Source organism: Lactuca sativa, chromosome 1 (genome assembly GCF_002870075.4).
Source record: "Lactuca sativa cultivar Salinas chromosome 1, Lsat_Salinas_v11, whole genome shotgun sequence".
NCBI lineage: Eukaryota > Viridiplantae > Streptophyta > Magnoliopsida > Asterales > Asteraceae > Lactuca > Lactuca sativa.
In genome coordinates, this window is record NC_056623.2 from 134744099 (window position 1) to 134760244 (window position 16146).

Here is a 16146-nt window from a genome sequence, read left to right on the forward strand (position 1 = left end):
TACTTTTGGGATGAGCCATACCTATTTCGTAGCTGTGCTGATGGTATGATAAGAAGATGTGCATTCGGGAAGGAAAGTCGTGAAATCTTGAAGCATTGTCATAGCGGGCCCACCGGAGGACATCATGGAGTGCAATATACCACAAAGAAGGTTTTTTATTCGGGTTTTTATTGTCCTACTATTTTTAAAGATGCTACAAAATTTGTCAAAGAATGCGATTCATGCCAAAGTTCAGGAAACATTTCATCACGAAATGAGATGACCCAAAATAGCATTCAAGTTTGTGAAATATTTGATATTTGGGGAATTGACTTCATGGGACCTTTCCCAATGTCAAAGGGAAATAAATACATATATGTAGTATTCGATTATGTATCCAAATGGATGGAGGCACAAGCATTACCCACGAATGATGCTCGAGTAGTGGTACGTTTCCTCAAAAAGTTATTATCAAGATTTGGAGTTCCAAAGGCTCTAATTAGTGATCGAGGCACCCACTTCGCAAATGATCAGCTAGCTAAGGCGTTGCAAAAATATTGTGTCCACCATAGATTTTCAACATCCTATCCTCCTTGAACAAGTGGGCAAACTGAAGTTACAAATCGGGCATTGAAGAGAATATTAGAAATATTGGTTGGAAGTAATAGAAACGAGTGGTCGGATAAGCTTGATGATGCACTTTGGGCGTTTAGAACAGCTTTCAAAACACCTATTGGTACTACACCATATAGGATGGTTTATGGGAAGAGTTACCACTTGCCAGTTGCAATAGAGCATAAAGCATTTTGGGCTTTGAAGATATGTAATTTTGAGCTAGATGAACTTCGTGCCAACCGGTTGATGCAAATGAATGCCCTTGAAGAACAAAAGGTGACACTTTTCAATTCAAGGTTGAAACTTTTTCCGGGTAAATTGCAAACAAGGTGGGACCGGCCATTTGTTGTCAAACAAGTTTTCCCACATGGAGCTATCGAGCTTATTTCAAGATACGGGACCCCTTTCAAGGTTAATAGGCATTGAGTGAAGCATTACAAGGAAGGAATGCCAAGTGAAGAAAGGGAGGGTGAAATCGTCAAATTCACACGAGCTGAAACAATGTAACGTGGGAAGGAGTTCGGCTCATGACTCCTCAAAAAGAAGCGCTTGCAGGAGGCAACCTGTGGTTTTGAGTTTGCATTTTCTTTCCTTTTCTTTCATTTGTTTTTAGTTTTATTTAGGTCTTTATTATCTCATTCTTCTGATTTATCTATGAATTCGTCATGGGGTGTGGCATAAAACGAATGTGGGGTGAGTATTTTTAAGAGTTTTTAAAATAAGAAAAAAATTTACCCACCACGAGGTGGTGATATTTTTGCACACGAAATTAAGATTGGCAAAACCTCGACACCACGAGGTGGTGGATTTTCCACCTCATGGCAACTAAACTTACAACCGTTATTTTTAGGTTTTCATCCAAAGTCAAAAACATTTTTCTTTTTTACTTCACACTCACTTTCTCGTCGCGCCAGCCTCTCCCACGAAGCATTCTCCATCCTTCCATCCGATTTCTTGCATTTTTCTCAAACAAGGTATGTTTTTCTAGTGACTTTAGTGCTCTTAATCATCTATTAAGGTAGTATAGAGCATCTATTTGAACCTAGGGCCGATAATTTTGAACCTAGGGTTCCGATTTTTGCAAAAATCGGACCAAATTTTGCATGTTTTAGTCCCTGATTTTGCTACCATTCTACTCCATTTCATCCACTGAACAAACCCTGAACTTGGATTTAGTTAATATGGTGTTGAAATTAGATCGATTTGAGCAGTTCACGTCACAGTGCCGACGCAGCGACGAGCTCGTCGTGGTCCTCGTTCTGGTGACTGCTATGACAGTTTTGTTCTTCTGTTTCGATTATAATAATGCACATGGGTTGTTTGGTTGTTCTTTTATTGTTATTTTGCAGGAATAACTAGCAAGTCCAGAAGAAGTCAACCCGTTACTCACGAGTTTCCATGGTATTCTTTTCCACGGAATGTTTCACCCGAGATACATGCGTGTTGGACTGTTAAGCTTGACTTACTCAAGAAAAGAAAGGTGCATGTTCCAGCTGAGGTTGATTGGCACTGGATTGGAAGTTCGGGTTTTATGGAGGCTATGGAGCCTTACCTTGAAAAGGTATTTAATGGAGTTCATGGGCAGTTTATGTGTTTGGGATGGAGACGTATTTTTGAGATTCAAGAGGTGGTTTAGAAGGAGTTGGTGTATGAGTTTCTTGCCACAGTATCTTTCGCAAGAAAAGACGGGATATATGCGGATGATAATCTTACTTTTTGCCTTGGAGGGGAAAGGCATTCCTTAATCCTAGCTGATTGTGCACTATGGGTTGGCATCTACCTTCCGGCTGAAGTCCACACACCATTGTACCAACAATTTATAGCAGCGTCCATTAGGAACATCGAAGGGTTCAAAGCAGAGGACCATTGGCATTCTATTGCTAATGGGGTTTACCACAAGGGTACTGCACAGGAAAGCGACATCCGGTCGCCAATTCACCGCCTGATCACTAATACCGTAAATAAACGTCATGAGGGGGATAAATGTCCCACTGTGGATGTTTTCTTTTTGTGGGTTCACACCTTAAATGAGGTTTATACTGATTTACCTTTTCACCTGGCTGAGTTCCTTACAGTTTGGGCAGCCAAGGACATGCGTGGGTCCCCGCATTATGGCGGTATGTGGATTACCCGACTCGTACGATCTTTTGGTATTTTTGAGAAGCGGGAGGCTTCTATGCTTACAGTGGAGCCCCAAAAGCCCTTTTCCACTCTTCTTTATAAGAGGGCTCGAATTGTTGTTGATCAAGGAATGGCTGGTTTAAGCATTCCTGATGATACTCCACGGCACCGGGTTCCAAGCCGTGGAAGGCAACAGGGTAATGAAGTCGGAGCAGATGAGCCAGTGGTGCCGGAAGAAGATGAGATGCCCATGGATCCCTACAATGTGGCAAGGAGTCGATATGAGGACTACATGTCTAGAGCTACAAACTACACCAACATGAGACTAGATCATTTGATGAGCTCTATATGTGTATCTCGTCCTGAGCATTTTCCTTCTGCGTACCCACATGTTCCAACGTGGGACGAAAATTGGCAAGAGCAGTTGGGTGGAGCTGGAGGCAGTGGTGGTGGAGCTGGTGGTGATGAAGAAGATTGAGTTTTTATCCTTTTCTTTGGTTTTTTGTCTTGTTTTAGACTAGTCCTTTATTATGGTTTTCTTTGGTTTGTTTTATGTTTTGTTAAACAATTTGTGGATGATTTGGTTGTTTGGATGTTTTTCCTACTTTTATTACTATTTTCCTTGTCCTAGTTCCAGGTTATATTTAAGAGTCAAGTAAGGGTATATTTGGCACAAGAAAGTTCGTTAGAGTGAAGGTATAACAGAACGTCGAGAGAAGCGTGATTTGAGAGCATTTTTCGGGGGTCTAATTGAGTCATTGAGTGAAGGTCATGTCCTAAAGTTGTATGGAAGAGATGGTGTCATTTTAGTTAAAGTTGCAGCTCTATTCGCCTTTCGAATCTCACTTTTCAAGGCCACCACGACGAGGTATCTGACACCACGACGTGGTGTCGTAGTTTTAAAAACCAAAAAGTGTTTTGTTTGGTTTACCACAACGTGGTGATATCCACCACGACGTGGTGCTTTTCGAGTCATTTTCCGAGCCTGATCTCGTACTTCCAGTAGTCTCCGTGATTCAAGTGGCGTTATATTTATTATCATGGTATGGATGAGCTATTCTCATACATAGAATTTCCTTATCACACTTCGTTGAAGAATTATCCCGGCTGCCACGACATTGTTTACACTTTCCTTTGACGTGGGGGAGTTTTTCAACAATTTAGGAGGCTGCCTTTTTCTTGTCCGATTCCGAGTCCATATGATCCAACAAGTTTGATGTTTCTTTCCATGAGTCGAGTGCATCTTCTATCCCAGGGGAGTTTGTTCCTTTTTCTCCCTCTTTTTAATTTTATGTTTTGCATACCATGCAATGAGGGCATTGCATGAAATATGTGTGGGGTAGGGGGTTGATTATATTAGTTGAATTAGTATATTAATTTTAGGCATAATATAAAAAAATTGCATAAAATTGCTTGGATTTAATTTAGAAAATTATGGTAAAAAGTAATTAGGATTCATGCTAGTATTGCATTTGATGATTCTATGAGGACCTAAATGTTTAGTTAAGCCTATACACGTTCTAGTGTATTTGTGGCCTTCCTATTCTAGTGAAATCATGGGACAAAAACACAACCTCGCTTAGTTTGAGGGATGCAATATGTTTAGCAGTCTAAACCTGAAATGTATCTAGGAAAGCTTAAGTAGTCATTGCACATTAGACTAATATCTTAACCAATAAAGGTTGAAGTGGAGAACCCTTGCTTAAGCATGTAGGTTTTGAGAGAGAGAGAGAGAGAGAGAGAGAGAGAGAGTGAGGTACATGTAAAAAAATTGAAAAAAAAGAGAGAGAATTACAAGAAAAGTTGTAAGAATTTTGGAGCGTTCAAGTCAAATTATGAAGATCAAAGATCAAAATTCTGAAGAAATTCAAAAGTTGAAGATACCAAAAATCAAATCAAAGAAGATTGTGAATTCAAAGAAAACAAATATCAAATATTCAAAGAGTTGAAGAATTCCTAAAGAGCTCCAATGTGGTATCAAAATTTGTAATTTTCTAGATTATGTATGCTTGGGTTGCTTGACCAAAAATACCTTGAGGGTAAGAAAGTTTTCTGAGGATGGATTCGGAGGGTTGCATAAAATGAGCATTGTTCAAAAGAAGTGGGCGAGTGTTTATGAGGATTTTAAGTATTTAGGATTGGGGGGTCCTTAGGAAAAATTTTAGACACAAATGCATGCATTGCGGTTTTGGCATAATGGTTGGGTTCGATTAGGATTGTTTGATGTGATGTTGGTATGCTAAAATTCAGTTTTGCTTGGGGGCAAGCAAAAGTCTAGTGTAGGGTATTTTAATATGTGCATATTTATACACATATTTATACAACATACATTAATATTTTAATTACTTTTATGCCCTTAATAGAACAGAAGATACTTAATTTGCTATGAATTGTGTTGTAGGGACTAAAAGACTTGTTTGGAGCAAAAAGGAAGTTGGAAGTTGGATTAAGGAAGCTAGAAGATGGAAGATTGAACCAAAGCAATAAAATGAAGAAAAATACACCCAACACGTCATGGTAATCCTACCACGACGTGGCGTCTTGAAGATTCCCGATCAGATTCGATGACTTGGAGATTATGGGATAAACACAATCACCACGACGTGGTGGACACACCACAATGTGGTGCCTTGCTTTCGGGAAAAGTATAAATATCTCACATAAACCTCCGAATGGGAACTTTTGGCTCTGGAGAATTCGAAATTTTTTGAGGCAAAGGCACTGGAATTAAGCATTGGAAGTAAGGAATTCAATCAAAATCATTAGGAGGAGATCAAAGGCAACTAAAATCTACTTTTCGTTTTTTCATTAGGAATAGCTATGTCTTTACTTTTGAATCTCGATTTTATGACTTTGTTTGCTGAAATCATGAGCTAAACGCTCATGACTTTAGCTAGGATGAGTTGACTAAACATGGTTGATTTCATAGTTAGGATTTAGTTATTTGGTTATTTGTTGACTTTTGCTTATTAAAGAACCTCAAGTACTTTTGATAACTGCTTTTTATCTGCTTATTGCTGAATTTGATTAGGTTAGAATGACTATTTTTCTTAATTGAATTTGAATCTTATGATCCTGTGATTTGCAAAATTGTAGGACTAGAGTTTTGATTAAAACCTAGGGTTAATTAGAAAAGTGGGTAAAAAGGTATAGGAGCCAATATATGACGATAAATCATATATAAAATTGAATCAATAAATTTAATTGGTCAATTAATTATAAGTCTAAGAAACTCGAACCGAACACTAGTGAACTTGTAAGTTTGTCCGCTTGATCACCGAATAAATAAGCTAGTTTGCTAAAGGATTAAATTGGTGAATACAAATTTGGTCATCTTAGGAATCGGTAGCCAAAGAACCTAAATTCATTGCACTTCTATGAAACAACCATAATAACAACAAATTCGAAGTTGAACGAAAGTCTTTTTCTCACCTTGGTAATTCATACTTGTTACTTGCTTAGTTTTAGTGCTAGTTTTATTAAGTGAATTTTTGAGTTAGTTTAGTAAATCAAGTATGTAGTCTTGCAAAACTAGGAAAACAACCCCTCTTTTAATTTAATTATTAATTAGTCAATAGTAAAATAAAGCAAGCTAAACACCGTTTCTTGTGTTCGACGCTCATTCTTACCATTGCTATACTATTGCATGATTAGGTACACTGCCTAGTGTGTTTAATAGTCTAGTAAAATAAATTACTTTTATAAATTAACTTGCATAAAATATAAGCATATTAAATTAATCAGGGAGCAACGCCACTTTTGACTTCCATGACATGTCCCTTTCCACTAGATCTTCGTTGTTTCTTTTACATCAACCTTCATAACCGGGTATGTGGCCTAAAATGCCTAATATATGATCCATAATGAGCCCATATCACCCTTTTACCATCCATTAGCCCAATATTATTCAAATATTCATAGATCCACAAGCCTAATAGTCTTCATTCTTCAACAAACACCAAGCCCAATATTATTCAAATCTTCAAGTCCAAATAAATTCCTACAGTTCTTATGATCATTCCTGCTCTGCATGGTCTTCCGGAAATTTGAAAAATAAACATAGACTAGAAAGCACCATAAAAAATAATAAAAAGAAAAATATGATATTGATTAACCAAAATTAAAACAAAATATGCTAAAATAAACTATAAAAAGAAATAAATCAAATACATCTATCACAAGATCAAAAAAATCATTAACCATTATGTAACGCCCTGTTTTTCATTTTACTATTTTTTTATAAGGGTTTGACAAATGTAAATGATGATTATACAATTATAAGAATAAATTAAATAAATAAATAAATGTTAAAAATATTGATTTACGAGAATTAATAGTTTAAAAAGTGTAAAATAAAAGGTAAATGATAAAATGAAAGAATTTAATAAATTTTGATATTCATCTAATAATAATATTTGAAATAAAACAAGATTTATTAAATATAAGAGATTTTCTAATATGTGTCCTAAAGGCACATATAAGAAACATCAATTGAAGTATTAATTATAACAAATATTACCATAATTAAATGTGATAAACATTAATTATGTATAATATTACCATAATTAAATGTAAAATACATTTAATTATGGTAATATTATACATAATTAATGTTTATCACTTTTTTTTGAACGACAAATAAAAATATATAATAAACTGCTCTTAATTTATTTCACCTATACTTCAATCAATGCTTCTTATATGTGCCGCATATACTAGAAAATCCCTAAATATCATTGTTGTAAAAATCCTGATTAGGTCCCGATTAATCCTTAGGCGTTACTCGACCGATTAGAGGGCGCTTAGCGATTAATCAACAACCAATTCGGTTGTGTCAGCCGGTCTAACATTTTGTTATGGGCTGGCTTGGCAATGCATACATAATGCTTGAAACATTATAAAACAATGAAATTTTGAGATTTTGAAAAAGTTTTATTTTAATGGAAACTATTTGAGACATGATTAGTGTTGTATTAATCATATTAACTTATTTTGTTATCATATTAGTGGTATTATTTTGTTATCATATTAGTGGTATTCACGAACTTTGATATGATATTAGTCATACTTAATTTTTTAAAATTCAACAAATTAGCAATTAATGGTCCCCGATAAATCTTCGCCTAGCCGATTAATCCCTTGACCCTTGTCTACCGACTAGCTAACGTCGAACGTTTTTTACAACCCCTAAATATAAAGAGGAAATAAAAGTCGATGGCCTAATATGCAAATTTTGGAAATCAAAATTTAAGATGGAAAACGGGTTAGGGTTAAATTTGTAATCATACGAAACATCAAGAGCCAATTCTGCCAAACTTTCAAACTTCTCTCCTGTCTCTTTCTCTTCAGCGACGCAGACATACATATGCGTCTTCTTCCTCATTTTAAGACCTGCAACCCGCGATTCTTGGAAAGTAAGTTGATCCCTACCCTAAATGCCTCCCTTCTTGACCATATGAAGCTAAGCTTTCTCCCTTCAACCTCATTTTTTTAAACGACAAATAGTTATATATTATTCTATGACGTCCTACTTAGTTGTTGTTAGCTTAAACCTCCGTGTCAGCGATAGCCCCAACTTGTTCCCTTGAACCTCATAACCGAAGAAAACGAGAGAGAAAGTGATGGGTGTCGGCTAGGGTTTTCAGGAGGAAGAAGCAACCATAGAGGTCGATTCCATCCACCCCCAAGGTATGTTTGCGTCCCATTAAATTTCCATTGCCACTGTGGAGGCCGGAGCAGCCTCCGACGACCCTTAAACCGCCGGAAAACCGGATTTTCTGTTTAGGTTCGTTTTCAGTTGAGTTGAGCGGGTTCTTGGCCTTTATATCTCTTTCTAAAGATGTGTTTTAGTCCCTTTAATACCCGAGATCAAGTGTGGACAGCTAGAACCAAGAATATAACCTCCAAACGCATGAAAATCTTCTCATAAACACATATTGTGGGATTTTGTTTATTATTATTATTTTTTTGTGTTGAACGAATTTAGTTCTATTCTCTTGGATCTATTAATTTCTGAACTTATTAAAGGTTGCTAGGACTAGTATTTACCTTACTTAACTTTCTTTAGTCTTGTGTTGATGTCTAGAAAACAACATTTTTACTTCAATTTGTCCTAAAAACCCACAAACAGAAGAGCTTTACTCCGTGAATGATTTTGGTCCATGAAATTTGATTTTCAACTAAGTTTTACTGTTAAAACATAGCCTAGATCATGTCTTCCAAGTTTGTCTCTGTTCATTTTTCCTCTGTGATTGCTCATCCTTACAAGTTAGTTTTGCTTGTTTTTACATAATTTCATTTACTAATAACTCACATCATAGTCAGCTGTTTTTTCGTTAATAGCTGATTAAATTTTGTTTATTTTAGCTACTTTGGTTTAGTTTTACATATAATTAGGATATTACACAGTCCAGCATGTTCCTGCGTGAGGTCTAATAAACAAAACATTCGGAAATTCTCCAATCCCGTAAAAATGCTCCTTAATTCCTTTATATTTTCTAATCGTTTTTTTTACGTTTGATTCTTTCTGAGTAATGCTATCTGCTCCTTAATGGTAACTCAAACACTGATAATGAACAAAAACTTCAAGATCCAGTTGTAGTAATTCTAAATTTCGTGGTGATGTTCCCATTTTGCAATAGTTATAGTCCTTGAAATCAAGATTAGGATTTTACTAGTGCAGCCTCTAGATAGTCAAATCAATCAGTTAATGCTCTGTTTATATGCAAATAAGCGGGATTTGGTTTATGCTTCTAGGTATAAAATTGATTTAGGTGTTTTTTTCAAATCTTACACCCAAGACTTTTATTTGTGCTGTTGTGCATATAGTTGTCTTACCTAAGAGGCTAAGACAAAGTGTAATCAATCTGCTTTGTGCATATAATTACTTCCTCATTTGTGTGCTTGGCTTGGTTACTTTGATAGGTTAATGGTTTACTCAAATTGAAACCCTAATTTTCTTCTCTGGCTTCATTTTGTTGAAATTTCTTGTTTGGCTTCACTTTGATCAAATTTAGATTTAAGGTTTTTGTTTTGAGTTGTGGCAAGTTTAGGTCTCAATTGCACTCCGTTCTCTCTATTTTTCTTATCGATCGTGTAAGACACATACAATCACACACTAACATGAATCCGTTGGTACACTTTGCTAAATTCCTAGTTTGGCTTTACGTTGCTGAATTCCTTATTCCTATTAATGATTTTTGTTTTGAGTTATGACTAGTTTGGGTCTCAATTGCACTCTTTTTTTTTAAAAAAAAACATGTATCTTGCTTCATCCACCGCCAAAATTGTGAACTTGTTGATACTCTTACCAAAGTGATCGGGTGTTTAGTATGACCTCGCAGTATATATATATATATATATATATATATATATATATATATATATATATATATATATATATATATATATATATATATATATACTAGGTTACAACCCGTGGAAACCACGGGTCAAAAATTGGAAAACATATTTATATTATTAATAAGAATTAAGTTTGTTTAGCATTATTTGTAATGATTATTTAAAATTAAAATTAATATAATTTTGTAAAAAAGTATATAAATTTAAATATATGTTAAATAGAAACGCAATCAATCCATCGAAAGTTAAATATGAAGATAACTAAAATACATCTTTGAATATGTGAATGATTTATGAAGTGTGATGGCAAATGAATATTTTTTTGTAATGAGGGAGGAATCAAAAAACACCATGTGGCGTCTATTAAAGTCTGAAAATGAAATATCAAAACAAACTGAATATTATGGATTACAATGCTATATAAAGAATAAATTATTTAAAAAAATGTTACAAAAAAACAGAAAAAAACATAATTTTTAGAATTTAATGGGTTAGAAGCATTTATAAATTTCTAAAAACTTCCTTATACACAACATTTGAAGTTTTGTTTGTAAGTCTACCATCCTTATCTAAAATTAACAATTTCAGTCCTTCTCTACTCTGAACTCTAGATAAGGCAACATACAGTTGTCCATGTGAAAAAACAGGATCCTTGAGATACAGACCAACCTTTGATAACGATTGCCCCTGACTTTTATTAATTGTCATTGCAAAACATACAGCCAATGGGAATTGTCTTCTTTGAAATTTGAAAGGAATTTTTTTTTCAGATGGACTTAAAGACATTCTTGGAATAAATGTTTGCTTTCCGATATTAGTTCCAGATATTATAATTGCCTCAATAACACGTTTGCCAAGAGATTTCACTTGTAGTCCTCCTGTTATATATATATATATATATAGCTGTTCCTCCTGTTATAATACTCTGATAGCTTCAAAAAAAGTCGGTGGTTTAAAATCCAAACTGGTAGCAACGCCATAAGCAAACCCAAACTACACAAAAACCAGTAAGGAAAAGATAAATACAAAGAGGAAAAAGATACCTTTGTGAATCATCCACTATCAAAATTGTGAACTTGTTCATATTCAAACTCAAAGCGATGGGGTTTTTAATGATCTCATAGTGGAGCTCTTTTGTTTTATCTTTTCCATTTCCGTGTTCCTCCTCCTGTTAGCATACTCTGCTAGCTTCAAAAAAATTGGTAGTTTAAAATCCAAACTCTTAGCAATGCCATAAGCCAACCATTTCGATGAAAGCAATTAGATGACAAAATGATTGATCTTGTAGTTGTTTCAAGCATGGAATTTATTGTTGTTTTTTTGAGGATTATTTAACCGAAATGTGAATGGATTTTACTTTTACAACTATAAGGATGCTTATATGGGTTAGTCATATGAAAACAAAGGTGTTTTAGGTTAAATGAATATATTGGTTTGATATTTTCTTCATGGCTGTGTAATGGTTATTCTTTATCAATACTTAACTATACCAATGCTGGATGAAGGATCCAAAAACCTATCACATAATTGCTATTGCCATGAGGATGCCGTTGTAGAGAATGTTAATAATTTGGATTTTATGTAGAGGAATTGTGTACGAGATCCTGACATTAAGCACAAGTAAGGAAAGTGAGGAAAGCTTGTGGAACCAATTTTCATAACCGAGAACGTTTGGCTGAACGTAATTCTTGGACAACATGATAATAAAAGCCCGGGATAAGGAGAAACGTGAAGTATCATCGCCTTCTTGGATGATGAAGAGATTGTTCTCTCTGAATAGATGGATCTTCATCTTCTTCATCAACCTATGGTCATATATATTAGATATTTTTAAGTTTTGTAGGTCTTGACACTTGTAGTTTCAATAATTACCATTATGAGGCACTTATAGATGTCAATATCACTACCTTCCATGATGATGAAGAAATTGAAATGGAGAAAGTTCGTAAACCAGAATCGGAGAGTGCAATTAAGCCATCACAAACTTCTATTATCATGTTGTCTAAGAATCACACTACTTCAACATGGTGCCGGTGATGGTTGGTGGTGAATTCGTGTTAAATATTGAGCTTGTTGGGACAGAATCACACTTCTAATAATAGTCATACCAATTGTCTAAACCAAAACATAAAACTTGGAGATATGATGATTCACAAAATTGTCAAAATCAAAACGTGTTATCCATGATACCATATCCATTAACTTGGTCAAATCGAAGCATGTATATGTTTTTACTTCTAGCAACTTATAATAACAGATTTTTAGATGGTACTCACCACATAATCAACTTAAGTTTGTTGACTTTGACCTGTAGCATCGTACATATGATGTTTGACATTGCCCTGACGCCCACCTGAAGCCTTTGTTGCTTCATGTTCTGACTAGTAGTAGTGGTCCGGTGTCCAGCTTCAAGTCAACAATTATGGTGAGTCCAAAGAACCTTATACCTAGAACTCGATCATGTGTGCTTAACGTTTTGTTTAGTGCTTCTTGTGAATGACTCTTAGTATTTTCCACATTGTCGGATACTCCAAATGAGAAACCTTCTTAAGCATGTTAGAAGCATCCACACACCATCATGTAGGTATGAATTTTTTTGTCTGAAACTTTAAAACATTAAAAGATGATTGTAGTCCACAATGATGTCATTCACAAGAAGTTCCCTAATTATCGATCTCAGTTCCAAATCATAGGTTCTATATTGAATGTGATATGCGGCCATAGGCGTACACTTCGACCCAAACCATATTGTACTTTGAATTATTGAAATTTTTATTAGTGTATTTATACTTATAATCAAATGGGACTAGAGATTTACCTCATCTTATACCAGTAGTGTTCTTGAATTGTCACACCCGATCCTTAAAGCAATGGCCTCATTGTGCTTAAAGCTATGGATGTCCCATAATGTCATTTAAGGGTGGGCTTGTATTCAATACGTTAAACGATAATGACAAGTACTTAACGGTTTGCATAGGTAGTGAAAAAATATTGATTCCATAAATAGTTCGTGTACAACTTGCCATTGTCCTTTGAAGTTATGGTCGACGTTGGAATATGTACACATATACTCGAGAATATTTCACTATCGAAACTAATCGTTAAGCATATGTAATGATTGCTTAATGTACCGAATGCAAACCCCTCCCCAAATGATATTGAGGAGCTAATTGTGTTGTTGAACGAAAATTTGAGGCCATCTTTGTAGAGCCCATCAAGGGCTTAGGGCATCATAGATTTAAGCACTACGAGTTCATGGATTTAAGGATTATGTCACAATTCAAGGACATTACTGATATATGATGGGGTAAATCTCAAGCCCTATAAAAGTCTATAAACATGAAAGTTAAAAACGGATAATACTTCCATAATTCTACATACAATGCGGCTCGGGCCGAAGAGGGCACATACCACATTCAACATAGAACTGGATGCAAGTCTTGTAGGATTTTGGAATGAGATCGGTGATTTGGGCACTTCTTGTGAATGACATTATTGCCGACTACAATTATCTTTAAAAGCCGAAGAAAAATATTCATACTTACCTAATTGTGTGTGGACACTATAATATGCTTACGAGGGTTTCCCACCGGGAGTGATGTGCTTACCTAGTGTTGTGCTTACCCGACCGAGGTGGATAACACCCGGAGTTACTTATTGGAAGCATTAAACAAGAAACTAAAAACATATAATTGTTCTAGGTGTAAGGTCTAATGGTGTCATTTCAACTATTGAATTGAAGGCACATACCTAATCACTAGTCCTAGCATGTTAGTAGTAGTAGGATTCACATGTTAGTAGTAGCAGGATTTAGGTGGACGTCGGGGGATTGCCAAATTTGATACACATGATGCCATAGGTCAGGTCGACAACCTACACATTGATCATGTTATGATCATCCTCCAAAAATCTATGATTGTAAGTTATTAGATAATTAGAAGTAAAAATATGTGCATTTTTTCGATTTGACCAAGATAATGTCTTTTATGATACAATACTAAAGATACATCCAGTATGGATTTTGTACCAACTTTTATGTATAAGTGTTTTGGTTTTGACAATTGTTATGAATCGCCATGTCTCCATATTACATGTTTTGGTTTCGACAATTAATATGCCCATATGACTAGAAGTATTTTCTAATTTGTTTACAAGTCGACAAAATAACAATGGAAGTCATTTATATTTACAACATACTATTGGTTAGTTACTTAATAAAGACACATAACATTTTTTTGAATAAAATTTTGTTTATTTTAGCAACGTTTACACAAATGTTCTTGCATGAAGTACAATAGACAAAACATGGGAAATTCTCTAATCCTGTAAAAATTCTCCTTAATTCCGTTATAATTTCTAATCATGTTTTTAAATTTGATTGCTATTGAATAATGGTATCTCCTCCTTAATGGTAACTCAAACATTGGTATTGAACAAACATCAATATCCAATTTTAAATTTCCTGGTGATGTTACGTAAAACTTGCTGACCAGTTGAAGCCAGATCTTAAGACATCAGGTTCTTGTGAGTACTTATAGGAGTTATAATCCTTAAAAACAAAATTAGGATTTTGTTAGTGTAACCTCGAGATAGTAAATGAATTAATTAATGCCCTATTTATTTACAAATAAGTTGGAATTGTGATAGTGTCATTTTATTTACTTATTTTTATAGTTTATTTTAGCATATTTCATTCATAATTTAATTAATCTTCATGTATTTTTTTATTTTATGACTATTTCGGGTACTTTCGTTTCATGAGCATAATTACAGATTTTAAGGAGACTAGCAGAGTGGGATTTTGGGAGGCAAATGGACTAGGAGGACAATGAAGAATCATGGACTAGAAGACTTGTGGAGTTGATGCAAATCATGGGCTTGTTGATAATAGAAGGCTTGAAGAAGATGGACTTTGAATAAGAAAACGGAAGAATATTCGAGCAAGCAAAAATTATTGATCGGGCGAGTACGTGAGCTATGGGTGATTTGGAAAAGCTAAATTGGGCTTAGATTGAAGAAAACTTGAAGAATAATGGACTATAAGCTGATTGGACTCGATCTAGGCCAGTGGGGTAAAGCTTTAGAGGCCCAAAACTCAAATGAGCCCACATCAGGCACCACCCGTGCAGAGCTGTGTTGGCCATGCACAGACCTGCAGGGGTAATTTCGAAAATTTATTTTTAGTGTTATATGGGGAAGGTTGGTGTGCATCTTTTTGGCACTTCTTTACATCCAAAAATTGGACATTTCTCTGGAGTTTTTGGAGGTCTTGGAGCTCTTGAAGAACATCAAAACATCATCTTTTTGCTCTTGATTCTTGCTAGATGTTTGGTACTCCAAACTTCTACTTTTTTTTCTTAAGTTTGGCCATGCTAGGCTAAATTAATCTTGGTTAACATTGGTGAAATCAGTAACATCTGGCTCGAAATTAAATAGAATAAGTGAATAAATAATTAACCTAAACCCCGAGCTGTATATTTTATTTTATTATAGCCCTAAATTTGTAATAACTTAGCAGGATGATGGTTTCAGGGAGTTAAATGTCATAATTTAGATTTTTGGGGGTTAAAGTGTAAGCTCCGGATTGGTATGTAAATATTTTCAGAAGTCATAGGGTGTTTGGTAAATATTGGACATAAATTAAAAGGACTTTGGAATGCTGAGGGCTGAATGGTAATTTATGGAGTTGATTTGAAAAGAATAAGAGGTGGAGGGACTAAAAGTGGGTATTGGCCCTAAGTTTAATTGGACGGGGTCATAACCCGTCACCTACTTGATTTTAACCATTTGTTATGCAGCCTCAACCAAACCCTAACCCTAAAGCCTCATCTCAGCTGCCACCTTACGCCTCCATCCCTCCGGCCGCCCCCACCGCTGTCGGAGCCGAGAACCACCAGTGCCGCTGTCACTATTTACATGGTTGCTGAAGACAAAGACCGACGGTGTGACGTCCCAAATAGCAATCCTACACAAATGCACACCACCACCCCAACGGTGTGAGAACCACCAGCCGTTGTCATTATTTTTGGTCTAGAATCAAAACCACCATCACGTGGTGGTGGCTTCTGC

At 35.3% G+C, this 16146-nt stretch overlaps 1 long non-coding RNA gene across 1 annotated transcript; it reads left to right on the forward strand.

The window, feature by feature from the left end:
• The first annotated feature begins 8112 nt into the window (after positions 1–8112).
• LOC128126367 (uncharacterized) lies at positions 8113–15333 on the forward strand. The gene is made up of 2 exons (XR_008224216.1): positions 8113–8403; positions 14851–15333. It is a non-coding gene; the product is annotated as an uncharacterized LOC128126367 (long non-coding RNA).
• The last annotated feature ends 813 nt before the right edge of the window (positions 15334–16146 follow it).